Source organism: Mirounga leonina, unplaced genomic scaffold, assembly GCF_011800145.1.
Source record: "Mirounga leonina isolate KUSES-001 unplaced genomic scaffold, KU_Mleo_1.0 Mir_129, whole genome shotgun sequence".
Taxonomy (NCBI): Eukaryota; Metazoa; Chordata; class Mammalia; order Carnivora; family Phocidae; genus Mirounga; species Mirounga leonina.
Genome location: NW_023270323.1, coordinates 80,020,437 through 80,034,411, shown reverse-complemented (window position 1 = coordinate 80,034,411; position 13,975 = coordinate 80,020,437). Strand labels below are relative to the sequence as shown.

The 13,975-nt window shown below is 50.1% G+C and overlaps 1 protein-coding gene across 2 annotated transcripts in view; it reads left to right on the top strand.

The window, feature by feature from the left end:
* Window positions 1-2,109: 2,109 nt before the first annotated feature.
* LOC118010779 (E3 ubiquitin-protein ligase RNF4) overlaps window positions 2,110-13,975 on the top strand; it is a 214,019-nt gene continuing 202,153 nt past the window's right edge. Inside the window, exon 1 of one of the 2 annotated variants that reach the window (XM_035005443.1) lies at window positions 2,110-2,512. The gene's annotated coding sequence lies outside the window, so the exon portion shown is untranslated. The remainder of the gene's footprint in view (window positions 2,513-13,975) is intronic. The other variant, XM_035005446.1, reaches the window with a different exon arrangement.

Below are 13,975 nucleotides of genomic sequence, written 5' to 3'. Positions count from 1 at the left end.
CTTGATACCAAGACCTCAGGATCACGACCCGAGTCGAAGGCAGACGCTTAATGACTGAGCCACCCAGGCGCCCCTGAAATAAATAAAATCTTAAAAAAAAATAAAGTTACAAATAGAAAACCCTAGCTTTTCTTTAGGTTGTGAAATTCAAATTATTAATCTTATTTTTTAAATCTATAACTATCGTTTTGATTAGTTGTGTATGCTTCCATTTACAAGCTGAAATTCCCTTTAGCATTTTTTTGAGATTTATTTTATTTTAGAGAAAGAGGGAGGGAGGGAGAGTGCAAGCACTGGGGGGGGGGGCACAGAGGGAGAGAATCTCAAGCAGACTCCCTGCTGAGCGCAGAGCCAGACACAGGGCTCTATCCCACCACCAGTGAGATCATGGCCTGAGCTGAAACCAAGAGGACAATTAACCGACTTCGCCACCCAGGCGGCCCCACCCTTTAACATTTTAAACTGCATTTATAATGTACAGTCTAAACTTATTTTTTAGCATTTGTTGGCTGTCTTATCAAGTATTTAAGGATTCCCAATTTTGTATTAAAGGTCTAATTTCTCTTAAATTTGTAAATTCTCTTTAATATAACAATTGATGACAAACTAATATCTTGTACCTTCCAACTTAAAATCACTATCAAAATCAATACTTGGGGCGCCTGGGTGGCTCAGTCGTTAAGCGTCTGCCTTCGGCTCAGGTCATGATCCCAGGGTCCTGGGATCGAGCCCCACATCGGGCTCCCTGCTCGGCGGGAAGCCTGCTTCTCCCTCTCCCACTCCCCCTGCTTGTGCTCCCTCTCTCGCTGTGTCTCTCTCTCTGTCAAATAAATAAATAAATAAAATCTTTAAAAAAAAAATCAATACTCAACATGTTTCATGCAGAATCGGATTTATCTGCCATGTCAAATTCTTTTACAATTACATAAGTATCAAACACAAAGACTACTTGTAAACTCAACACAAAACCACGAATGCTCTCTGGTTTTGATCTGCTTAGTCATTTCCATACATGACTCAATCTTCAGGGTTGAAGAACCCCTCTTAGTAAAAGTCCATCCGAGGCACTTGGAGTGATGTCCTCACTGCCTGAGGGTGTTTGGGGACCAGCCATGATGGCCATGGCCTGGATCTGGGTTCCCTCAGAACAGGAGGGACAAGTTAGGCTTTCTATTGCCCAATCCATGTCCAAGACCAGTTCTGGCAGCTGAACTCTAGGAACCCACCACCTGCTTTTCTCCTGAGGTTCTGAACCTGTGCTGTTCTGGGTGGGGTCCTCCCCACCTTCCCCCTCTGAGGCGGGTACTGGACTGTTATCCCCATATGCCAGGTGAGGGGACCGGTGAGACCTGCTTAAACAGTGGATCTGGGATTCACACTCGGGCAGGCAGGGTCCAGAGGCCGCACGCTCTTAACCCCTGGAGTTATGCCAGATGCCCCAGAGAGCTCCGGGCCTCTGCCCGGGGCCATGACCCGCTTCCCAGGACTGGTCCTGGGCCAGAGTGCTCCCCCAGGGGTTCAGTCCTTCCTTTCCCACACCCACTGCCCTCGGGATAATCCAGACTCAACGTGGTATCGGTCCCTGCACAACATGGCTCTTGCCTCCCCCCACAGCCACCGCTCCCCAGCTCTGCTCCTCGCACAGCGGGCAGCCTGCAGTCTCCTGGACATGCCAGCCTGTCTCTCCCCACCCAGGCTCCCTCTTCGGAGCTCGCTCTCCTCCTTTCTAGTCCTTTCGGTTCCCAGCTCCGAAGTCGTTTCCTCCGGAGAGCCCTCCCAGGGACTCTGGTTGAGTGCCTCCTCCGGGTCCCGCGAACGGGCGAGGCTGGACTTCCGTCCTGTCTTCACCGCCGGCCTGGGAAGCAGTCCGGGATCCCTGGGACCGGAAGCCCCGCCCAGGGCCTGGCGCGTCGTGTCGCGAGCGCCCTGGAGTTGGTGCAGATTCCGTTCCGGGTTCTGGCCGGCAGTAGAGACCCCGGGGCCATTGCTCACAAAGGCCGCGCTAACAGGAAAGAGGACTTAGGCCCGGAGAAGGCCGCGAGCGGGCCCCGGAAAGGCTGCCGTGAACTAACATCCAGCTCCGCGCCGTCGCCCGGCGGTGCGTGGCCAGGATCAGAGCGCCGGGAGCCCGCGGCGGCAGTCGCCCAGTAAACCACAACTCCCGAGAGGCCCTGCGCACCGAGGGGCGCAGACCCCGACTCTCGCGGGAAGGCGGGAGCGCGAGCTCGCGGGCGTGGGCGGGGCCGGAAAGAGGCGCATTTCAAAGCGGTAATAGATGGTTTTCTTATCCAATAGGATTGGAAAACATACCTCCTGGACCGGTAGACCGCGGGAGTCGAGGGACGACGGCCAATGGGAGTGCGCGGGGGGTGGAGCCCAGGCCTCAGGAGCGGAAGTGGTAGCTGTTGAGGCGGCGGCGTCTTGCTTGAGGGTTACTCCTCCGTGGCTTCCGGGGGTGCTTCCTCGCCCGAGTGCGTCGGCGGCGGCTCCTGCCGCACCAGTCCCGCTCCCGGTAAGTCAGGCTTCGCGGAGAGCGAGCGGCCAGCCAGGGCCGGGCGGAGGCGGGATTCGGACGGCTTCGAGGCCTGCGGAGGCCCGCGGCGCGGCGGCCCGCCGTGGCGCGGCCAAGCCAGCGCGGGCCGGACGCCCGGCCGGGCCTCCCGCGGGCCCGCGGGCCCGCTCGCCCGCCACGCCCCGTGGTCCGCGTGGCCGCCCGCGCCCCGCTTGGCGCGGGGAACGGGCTTGCGAGCGCCTCGCCAGGGGCCTGGGCTGCCCCGGCGGCTGCGGCCGCGGCGCTCGGTTGTAGCGAAGGCAGCGAAGCCGGGGCTGGGGAGCGGGGTGGACGCGCCAAGGTCACTCCGGGAGTCGGGCAGGGCGGCCTGGGGCGCGGGCCTGTGCGGGCCGCTCGGCGGAGGCCCCGGGCAGGTTTTTGTTCCCCTCTGACGCCGCCTCCTTTGTGCGCTCGCGCCGCCGCCCAGCCATCGCTGGCCTGCGCGTCCGCCCGGGCCTCGTGGCGGAGCCTCCTGGGCTGGCGGCACCGGGGGCGGCGGGGGCCGGCCGGGGGAGCGCCCACCCGGGGCTGGGCTTAGGGAGTCCTCAGTTTCCGGTCGTTGCGGGGGGCGCTGGAGCGCTGAGGCCTGCGGCCGGCCCCGCCCCTCGGGCGCCCGCAGAGTCTGAAGAGTGAGCGGGGTCTCGGGGAGGCTAGAGGCCCGACACGGAGTGCTCGGCGAACGCCGCTGTCCGCCCTTTGACCGGTCCAGGGAGAAGGGGGAAGTTTCGGAGCCTGGACTTGCCGCGGTAGCCGTTTTTGTGGGGTTTTGGCTTTTGCTTATCCTTGTGCGTGCCCATCGACGTTCACAGTCACACCTCCGTTCTGCTTCTGCGTCAGGGTCTCGGAGCCAGACCCAGGGTCTGAGCTCCGCAGTCCTGCGCTCAGCCGGGGCTGCCTAAGTGGTTGGGGAGACTGAGGCGGTGGCCCAAGGTCAGGAAGCCATCTAACTGGTTGACGGCAGAGCTAGCCTGGAACCTCGCTTTTCCTGTGGCTGCAGGACTAGGCCTTTAAGTTCAGCGACCAGGAGTTTGGGGACCACTGGCGATGAAGGACAGAGACGTTGAAGGGAATCGCTTTGTGTGACTGGTGGTGTGTTGTTTTTTTTAACGGGTGGGGAGACATACTGGGTTCACTTTTGTCTGAGCTGCCGGTGAAATGGGAACATTCAAGTAGAAAGACGTGGTGTTGCTGGTTTTTGTATTGCCTGAGCTTGAGCTTCTAACTCAGGCTTAAAAATCTTACGTTAATACAGTGTTTATCAATCTTCTTTTTTTTTTTTTAAGATGAATTCCCCCACCTCTTTGAGTTTTCTTAATTGCCCTCTCCATGAAATGTTACTGCTTCTTACATACCGTAGGTCTTTTTATGTACCGTATGTGTATCTATGCTTTGTACATAAAAAGAATGAGATGTTTTTTCATCCCCTTTGAGAATGCGTACTTTAAAAATTCTAAGTACATTTTGAGGTCTTCTGTGTGCCAAGCTTTCTGCTTGGGGTAGAGCCGTGAGCAGAACAGGCAGGGTACAACTCCTCGTTTAACTGAGGAGCGAGGGTGGAGGGAATGAGAGAAATTCCTTGGGGTTGAAATACATACTGTGGGAGAGACGGGACTGGAGAGGTAAGCAGGAACCGGATGGAAAAAGGTCTTTGCTGTGCCCCAAGTTAATGAATTCAGAATTTACGTTAAGACCACGTGGGAAAAACCACAAATGAAGTTCTAAGCAAGGAAGTAACATGGTTAGGTTTGCATTTTAGAAAAATCACGGTACTGTGAGGATGGCTTAGAAAGATGCGCGAGACTAGTGGCCTCTGGACCAGTTAGGAAGAGAGAAGTGTGACTTGGACCACGGTGGGGACTGGGGACCAAACTCGGGGCAGTGATTGCCAGTCGTGGCAGTTCTCCATTGGCATTTTACTTAAAAGGCTGTTGAAAAGTTCATGTCCAGTAGTTTATACCCCCACCAGTTTCTGGAAAAGATTTGAGGTGCTACTGAATGCAAATGCGTGCAGAAGGTAATTGGTTTTATGCTGTATAAACATGGCTTTGTGTGTTCTTTGTGTGTAAGTTATCAGTGTCATATTTTGAAATTATTTACCTACATCTTTCTCTGACCTTGGATTAGGTGGCTTCTGTAGATCTGACAGGGCTGACTCTTATTTATTGAGGTGTCATTCACATATATGCTCTTGTAACTTACCTTTCCTAACTAGCTTGTTTCTCAGCAGGGCTTTGGGGGTTGTAGAGCAAGGCATTTTAAGGTTTCCCTCTGAGGAGGAAGGCCCACAGCTCAGGCAGTACTGCATCCCAAGGTCAGAGTTCAAGTGTGAGAAAGGCCCTGAAGTTGGATTGGAGAGTGCTGCTACAGAATTACCTTGGAAGGGTTTTTTTCCCCAGGTATAAATAAGGGTTGTCAAGTTTATTATTCATGCCAACACCGAGCAGTGTAGGAAAGGCCTGACAATGTTTCAAAATAAGTATTATCAGTAGCTTCCTTGTGTAAAATGAAATTATGACCCTAAGGCTTTCCTGGAGTAATGTCTACACCCAACATGGGGCTCAAACTCACAACACCGAGATCTCTTCTAGCCATTATGTCTGTGGAGATGAGATGTTCTTTCCTTTTCTCCTATGGTGATGGTCTGTTTTTAAATCTTCCTTTGTTTCCTGATGGTGATTATATTTTTACTTGCAATGTTAAGGTTCCATATCCCCTTTTCATCCTTTTTTTCACCTCAAAAATACTCTGCCATCTCTGTCAAGCATCTAATGAGTTTGATGGTTTAGTTTCTTTTTTTTAAGATTTTATTAATTAGTTAAAGATTTTCTTTATTAGAGAGAGAGCATGGGGGGGGCGGCAGAGGGAGAAGCAGACTCCCCGCCGAGTAGGGAGCCCGACATGGGGCTCCATCCCAGGACCCTGGGATCATGACCTGAGACAAAAGCAGATGCTTCACTGACTGAACCACCCAGGTGCACCTTGATAGTTTAATTTCAGTGGAAGAAAGTCATGATTTATGTAGTCAGCCTGTTTGTGCTAAGAGAAGGGGACACGGCGGTAAGTATTGGACTTGAAGTCAGGTTGACCATGTTGAGTACAGGAGAAGAAACGGTTAGATTAGGACCAGGAGGAGCAGGAGAAAGGGAGGTAGGTCTTGAAGGATGAACAGGAGTTTCCCAAAGTGGGAGGGGGTATGGGACCCTTGAAGGCAAGGGGACAGTGTGGATCAGATTATGGCCCTGCTATTAGGAAGAGCCTGCAGCAGGTGACTGAAGGCCAGGGTACCAGAGTAAAGTACAGTCAGTTCTGCTTTAAACACTTGTTTGGAAGCATGATTTGTTCCAATGGGATTGATAGACTAGGAACAGTTTGAACAGGGATTTTGAGTTTGCTGTGCATAATTTCATCTATGGGAAATACTAGATGAAAACAAAATAGAACTGAGCTGAATCAAGTCACACTGACTGTAGACAGTACACACCTCATACATCTACCAGCTTTCTCAGTGACTGTGTGTATTATGAGCCACACCCATACACATCTTCTGTTTAAAAAAATTCTCCCTGATTCCCAGTAACTCAGAAGCTGCAACCCTTGTAAAGTATTTGTGCATCTCCTGACCATTTAACACGCGCAGAGGTGTGCTTCTGTTCTCTTAGATTCTTGACTTGTGTGTGTGTGACACTGACAAAGGTTTTTAGCACCGTTCGCCTGATTTCATTGTTTTCCCGTAAGTCCTGTGGTGTTTTGTATTGTGTGGTATATTTTAGGAATACACATGTCTGTAACTTCAGATGAGGCCAGAAAGGGTAGCATTGGGTTAGGGAAGGGAGGTCATTCTGTGAAGGAGATGGATGTGATCGTTTGGGAACATCTGCACTCTTCTTGGACCTTTTGGAGCCTGGTAATTTTTTTTAAGCTACCGTGTGAAGCCTTTTAACTTCCCCTGGCTCCTTTTCCATCTCTATTAGAGCATTACCTTCATAGTCGGGAGCTTGCTGTACTTTATGAAGCACCCCAGCTGCCACCGGCTATGCAAATGAGGGCGCTCCCACAGTGGGGCACTGCTCAGCTGCTCCCTGCTGTAGGTACAGGCCATAGAATCATATTTGTAAGCTTCTGACCACCTCCCCCCCACCACCTTCGGGGGCTGTGCCTTGGTCATTTTTAGTAGTTCTAGATTGATTCCACACACACTCCTTATTAGGTTCATGATTCAGTACAAGCATCTAAGCCTCCTAGCTGGCTTTTTCTGGCAGGCTTTGTGTTCAGGCACCATCCACACAGACCCAGCATGCCTGCCCCCTCTGAGTGTCATGGGTAGAGTGACCTTGGTCCCAGGGAAGAGTGGAAAGTTGTTGATGGCCTCTGCACCTGAGGTTGATATGCTCCATTGGCCTCTGGTATCTTTTCAACCTCTGGAAGGATAGATCCTTAGGTTTCCTTTGTGATACACCCTTGCTCCTGGCCTCCAGAAATTGCCTTGTTTGTATCACCAGGCCACCGGGGCTGAAAGAAAATTAGGTTAGCGGTCAGAGAGGTGGAGAGAGCCACTCAGTTTCACTTCCCGGCTGTCCCCTTCTACAAAGGAGTTGGTTGGATTTAGTATCTTTTGATATCTTCCCAGTTGTTTCTTTCTCCCCACCCCCCCATCCATATGTTTATTTTTTTTTTAATTTAAATTCAATTGATTAACATATAATGTTTTAATTGGCTTTAGAGGTAGAGGTCAGTGATTCATTAGTCTTATATAACACTCAGTGCTCATTACATCACATGCCCTCCTTAATGTCTGTCACCTAGTTATCCCATCCCCCCACTCCTCTCCCCTCTGGCAACCCTCAGTTTGTTTCCTGTGATTAAGAGTCTCTTATGGTTTGGACACCTGGGTGGCTCAGTTGGTTAAGCCACTGCCTTTGGCTCAGGTCATGATCCTGGAGTCCCGGGATCGAGCGCCACATCGGGCTCCCAGCTTGGTGAGGAGTCTGCTTCTCCCTCTTACCCTCCCCCCTCTTAAGCTCTCTCTCTCATTCTCTCTCTAATAAATAAATAAAATCTTTTAAAAAAAAAAAGTCTCTTATGGTTTGTCTCCCTCTCTGGTTTCATCTCATTTTATTTTTTACTCTCTTCCCCTGTGATCCTCAGTTTTGTTTCAAATTTCTACATATTTGTGAGATCATATGATAATTGTCTTGCTCTGATTGACTTATTTCACTTAGCATAATATTCTCCAGTTTCATCCACGTCATTGCAAAAAGATTTCATTTTTTTTTTTGATGGCTGAGTAATATTCCATTGTGTATATATACACCACATCTTCTTTATCCATTCATCTGTCGATGGACATCTGGGCTCTTTCCATAGTTGGGCTGTTGTGAACTTTGCTACTATACACATTGGGGTGCAGGTGCCCCATTCAGATCTTTGGGGTAAATACCCAGTAGTGCAATTGCTGGGTCGTAGGGTAGCTCTATCTTCAACTTTTTGAGGAACCTCCATACTGTTTTCCAGAGTGGCTGCACCAGCTTGCATTCCCACCAACAGTGTGAGAGGGTTCCTCTTTCTCCACATCCTCACCAACGTCTGTCGTTTCCGGACTTGTTAATTTTAGCCATTCTCACTGGTATGAGGTGGTATCTCATTGTGGTTTTGATTTGTATTTCCCTGATGCCGAGTTCTGTTGAGCATTTTTTCATGTGTCTGTTGGCCATTTGTCTGTTGTCTTTGGAGAAATGTCTGTTCATGTCTTCTGTGCATTCGTTTCTTAATTGGATTGTTTGTTCTTTGGGTGTTGAGTTTGTTAAGTTCTTTATAGATTTTGGATACTAGCCCTCTATCTGATAAATCATTTGCAAATATCTTTTTTTTTTTAATGTTTTATTTATTTATTCATGAGAGTCAGAGAGAGAGAGAGGCAGAGGCAGAGGGAGAAGCAGGCTCCCCGCCTAGCAGGGAGCCTGGTGTGGGACTCAATCCCAGGACCCTGGGATCATGACCTGAGCTGAAGGCAGACGCTTAACCATCTGAGCCATCCAGGTGCCCGCAAATATCTTCTTCCATTCCGTTGGTTGTCTTTTCGTTTTCTTGACTGTTTCCTTTGCTGTGCAAGAGTTTTTTATCTTGAGATAAGATCCTCCAAATCAGTTAGTGATATAACTGCATCAGACATGGCTGTTAGAGAAATAAGGTGTCCCCACTCCCAGGGGTTTCATCGACAAAAGGGTCAACCTAATGTTTGGAGGGAGTTCCTCATAATCCTGCACATGAAACTATAGAGAAATTCATAAGAATGGCTTCTTTGAGAAGAGAAGGAGCCAGGATCTGCTTTGGCTGTGTTTGAGTCATAGGTGTGTCCCGGAGATCCCAGAGCATGGATGGGAGAGACTGAGGATCCTGCTATAGGTGAATTCCTTACAGATGTTTCTGGGGCTGTGTCCACTACAGAGCATTTCTGAGTAATTGACTAAACCCTGTCTATTTAAAGTGTCTCGGGCGCCTGGGTGGCTCAGTCGTTAAGCGTCTGCCTTCGGCTCAGGTCATGATCCCAGGATCCTGGAATCGAGTCCCACATTGGGCTCCCTGCTCGGCAGGAAGCCTGCTTCTCCCTCTCCCAGTCCCCCTGCTTGTGTTCCTGCTCTCGCTATTCTGTCAAATAAATAAAATCTTAAAAAAAATAAAAAAATAAAGTGTCTCCCAGCTGGGGGGGGGGGGTGCATCTGGGTGGCTCAGTCGGTTAAGTGTCCGACTCTAGATTTCTGCTCAGATCGTGATTTCAGGGTGGTGAGATGGAGCCTGGTGTTGGGCTCCGTGCTCAGTGGGGAATCTGCTTAAGATTCCCTCTCACCTTCTCCCTCTGCCCTCTCATCATGCGTACTCTTGCTCTCTCTCTAAAATAAATAAATCTTAAAAATAAAAAGCTTGGGAGGGGTGTCTGGCTGGCTTAGTTCTAGTTAGTAGAAAATGTGACTCTTGATCTCAGGGTCATGAGTTCAAGCCCCACACCTGGGAGTAGAGCTTACTTTAAAAAAAAAAAAAAAGCTTTGAAGTGAAAGTTTACTGGCAACTTTAGTGCTCCTGCTCACTTCCCCGGGAGGGCAGGCTGTACTGGGCACTGATACATTGCCAACAGCCTTGGGTATTTTTGACATTCTTTACAAAAGTAGTTGGGCGGGGGCTCCTGGGTGGCTCAGTCGGTTAAGCATCTGCGTTTGGCTCAGGTCATGATCTCAGGGTCCTGGGATGAAGCAGCGTAGTCTGGTGGCAGTGGGCTCCCTACTGAGCAGGGAGTTGGCTTCTACCTCTCCCTCTGCCCCTCCCCCTGTCTCTCAAATAAATAGTCTCTCTCAAATAGTCTTTTTTTAAAAAAAAAAAATGGTAGTTGGGCAATACACAACAACAGTCTTTAATGTATTCTTGCTTTTTAACACATGTTCTGTAATTTTACTTTTGAAATACCATTTAGGGAAGTACTTAAAATAACATGGCAATGATTGTGTTTAGGGTTTTAAAAGGGAAGATGTGGGGTAGACAATTGGTACTAGCCAGTACCTGATAAATTGGCATTTCCCTGATGAAATTTTTTTTTTTTAAGATTTTATTTATTTATTTGACAGAGAGACACAGCGAGAGAGGAACACAAGGAAGGGGGAGTGGGAGAGGGAGAAGCAGGCTCCCCACTGAGCAGGGAGCCCGATGTGGGGCTCCATCCCAGGACCCTGAGGTCATGACCTGAGCCGAAGGCAGACGCTTAACGACTGAGCCACCCAGGTGCCCCTCCCTGATGAAATTTTGTAGGATTTATGCTTCTATCTGCTTCAACCACGCTGGCATAGAGAGGTTGCCTTGGCTAGCTCATTCATACTCACAGGAGACTGCACATGTGTCTCATGGTGGCTATTTATGAGTTTATAGTGAGAACTGCCTTGTAATTGGCACACGTAATGAGTGACCTGATGTGTCTGCACATCATCTTTCCATAGAAAAATGCACAAAGAGGGGTGCCTGGGTGGCTCAGTCGGTTGGGTGTCTGCCTTCGGCTCAGGTCATGATCTCAGGGTGCTGGGATCAAGCCTCCATCAGGCTCCCTGCTCAGCGGGGAGTCTGCTTCTCCCTCTGCCCCTCCCCTGCTCGTGCTTGCATGCTGAAAGAGAAAGAAAAGCGCAGGGAGCCGCCTAAGAATTGAGATTGCTTGGCCATTGTGGAACCGTGTGGAAAGTCAGGTCTCAGGTGTCTGTGGGTAATTGTGTCAGCCTTGGCTGCCCTGCATGGTGTGAGGGAGGGTTTCGCGCGCCCCGGCTGGACAGAGCTGCTCCTCCTAGATTTCCCTTGGGCCCCCTGCAGACAGTCACTTTCCTCTGTCTCTGGAGCACCCCTGCCACCCCTTTTCTGCTGACTCTTCCATTTTTGGCTGTGGGAGAACCAGCTCCAGGCCCACACTTCCTGCTTCCTGCCTGCCCAGCAGTTTTTAGCCATTGTGTCTGAAGACATGCACCACATACGTGATGACATGTCACTTCTGCTAGAGTGGGGGTCATCCTCTGTAGTGTCTGTGATGACTTCATGGGAAAAACCCCATCTCTCACAGGACAGAATGATTGAGTGGACCGTTCAGTCTGCAGTGGCCTCTTAGCCCCTTCCCCCCGCAAGCGCTCTGCCATTGCCCCCTCCGAGCCACACAGCTTTCTGCTTGCCTGGGGTTCTCTTGGTCACCCGACTTCCTCTTGGTCTGCATTCCGACTTGTTCCGCCTCCCATCGGCCCTCAGAGCACACGGGACAGGATCTCTAAACACAGATCTCTGAAACCCTTGGGTGTCCTGCCCTTGAGGTGTGGGTTAGGAGGTGAGTTATGATCCAGCCGTTCATCTTTGCTGTCTTCTGTTCTCTCACGCCACCCACACAGTCTTCAGCTAGGGCAGCTTCTCTCGTTCTGCACACCCCACTCCCACCCAGTTTGCTTGTTTCGTTTCGTTTCTTTTTTTTTTTTTTTTTTTTTTAAGATTTTTTTATTTGTCAGGGAGAGAGAGCGCATGCACACAAGCAGGGGGAGAAGCAGGCTCCCCGCTGAGCAGGGAGCCCGATATGGGGCTTGATCCCAGGACCCCAGGACCATGACCTGAGCCGAAGGCAGACGCTTCACCGACTGAGCCACCCAGGTGCCCCCCAGCTGGTTTGTTTCTTGAGTAACTCCTATCACTTTGGGCCTGCACTTGTTAGATCACCAGTGACTGGCTTCCTGTGGTCGCCTCACTGGCCTCATTCTAGCTCCCCGGCCTGTTGACTGCTGCTTCCTCCTTGACACGCTGGCTTGGTCTAAGTGATGCCTCCAGGTTCTCGCAAAGCTTTGTTTCTGACTTTTTATTCTTTTTATAGGCTCTTCTTGTGCTACCTGACTCCCCAGATTTAAACACAGATTCTAAAACCTCTATCTCTACTCCAGTTCTCTCTCCTAAATGTTGCAGCTGCCTTTAGGTATCTCATAGCGAGCATTTCTAAAACTAAAACTGTCTGCCCTCAACACCTATTTCTTTTCTCCCTTCCCTGATAAGTTTTACGGCGTCTCTCCTGCTCTGTGACTAGCTAGCTACCTTGGTGTGAATTGTCCTTACCTTCCTGTCAGGGGTTTAGGAATTCTTGGCCTCTAGCCTTTGTAGCCATTCCCAGTGCCATGCTCTACCCCGGGTCTTTTCTTTGTTGCAGGGACACCATTCACCACCCCCACTGTCACCTCCCGAGTCATTGATTCCCTTGGTAAACATGAGTGCTTGTGAGCAGCATTAACTAGGTACAAAGTAGACTGTGCCCTGCCCTCACAGCACTTAGGGCGCCCTGAATGACTACAGGGTTTGCCTTGGAAACTAAAGGATCAGGGGCGCCATCTGCTGAGATGGAGTGATGGTATTGTTGGAAGGACTTTCTTCCTGGACAAAGTAAATTTGAAAACCTGGAAAACATCCATTTTCCAAATTGTTTCTATAATAATACATCTGATTCTGGCATGGTATTTATTTAATAGTGTGGGTTCTGCTGTCACACTGTCCTGGTTTAAATCCAGGCCACTGTTTAATAGTCGTGGACTTTGGGCAGGTTACTTAACGGTCATCCTTAGCTCTCTTGCATGTAAAATGGTAACCTTAGGTGCCTGGGTGGCTCAGTCGGTTAAGTGTCTGACTCTTGTTTGTGTTTAGGTCATGATCTCAGGGTTGTGAGGTCGATCCCCACGTTGGGCTCTTGCTCAGCATGGAGTTTGCTTGCGATTCTCTCCTTCTCCCTCTGCCCCTCATGCTTGTGTGCGTGTGCGCGTGGGCACCCACGCTCTCAGATCTTTAAAAATAATAAATAAATGGTAACCTTAATAATACCTTCCCACTTCTTGGGCGATGGGACTGTTAAATGAACTATGTTGGAAAGCAGTGTTTTGCACATAGTACAAGGAACGTCTGGGCTTCAGCTTTGGTCAGCCTTATTATTAATCCGGTGGCCTCTATCCCCTGCAATATCAGGAACACTGTAGTCTGTGAAGGCTTCCTTTCCTGCAACCCACACTGGTCTGCTGGGAATGCCCTCTGCTTCCCACCTCATTCTCTGGTGACATCCAGCCCCTTGGTAGATTTCCCTAAGGCCAGCCTTCCAACTTCCTGTGCCCTCTGACCACTAACTTTTACTATGCCCAGACGAAGCAAACAGATTTGGAACGGATTGCTGGACTGGCCTTGGGCATGGAGAGTGAGAACGAGCCAGGGGAGCTCCCGGGTGGTCTTGCTGGGCTGCAGGGCGGCAGGAGGTGGGTTTCAGACAGTAGGGAGGGCGTGCAGGCCAAGGAGTTGGGGTGCCTCTGGGACAGTCATAGGACAGGTCTTAACAACCATGTTTAAAGGCTTAAAAAGTAACCAAGTGGGAGGCAAGAGGCTTATGGCCAGGCCACGGTTGTGCATTACGTTTTTTCCCGTTTTTCAACAGGCGGATCTCCTTCTCTGCCAGTGACGCTTTTATCAAAGATTCTCCTCAATTTTTTTTTTTTTTTAAGATTTATTTATTTGACAGAGAAAGAGCACGAGCGTGTGCACAAGAAGGGGGAGAAGCAGCCTCCCTACTGAACAGGGAGCCCGACGGGGGGCTCCATCCCAGGACCCTGGGATCATGACCTGAGCCAAAGGCAGATGCTTAACCAATTGAGCCACCCAGGCGCCCCCGATTCTTCTCAGTTCTAACATACACCATGAGGTAGATAACTTTTCCCCAAAACAGCTACATCATGGGTGTACACCCAAATGTGAGATACTTCTTGGGATCAGAAACATTCACAGGTATGTTAGATTCCAGAACGGGTGGTGGTCTTGTGAGTCCTAAGAGGCTGTTCAAAGCAGGTGGGCGGTGTTGGTCCCTGAAGGCCAGTTTCCATGGAAAGCTTACCAGGAACGCGTGTG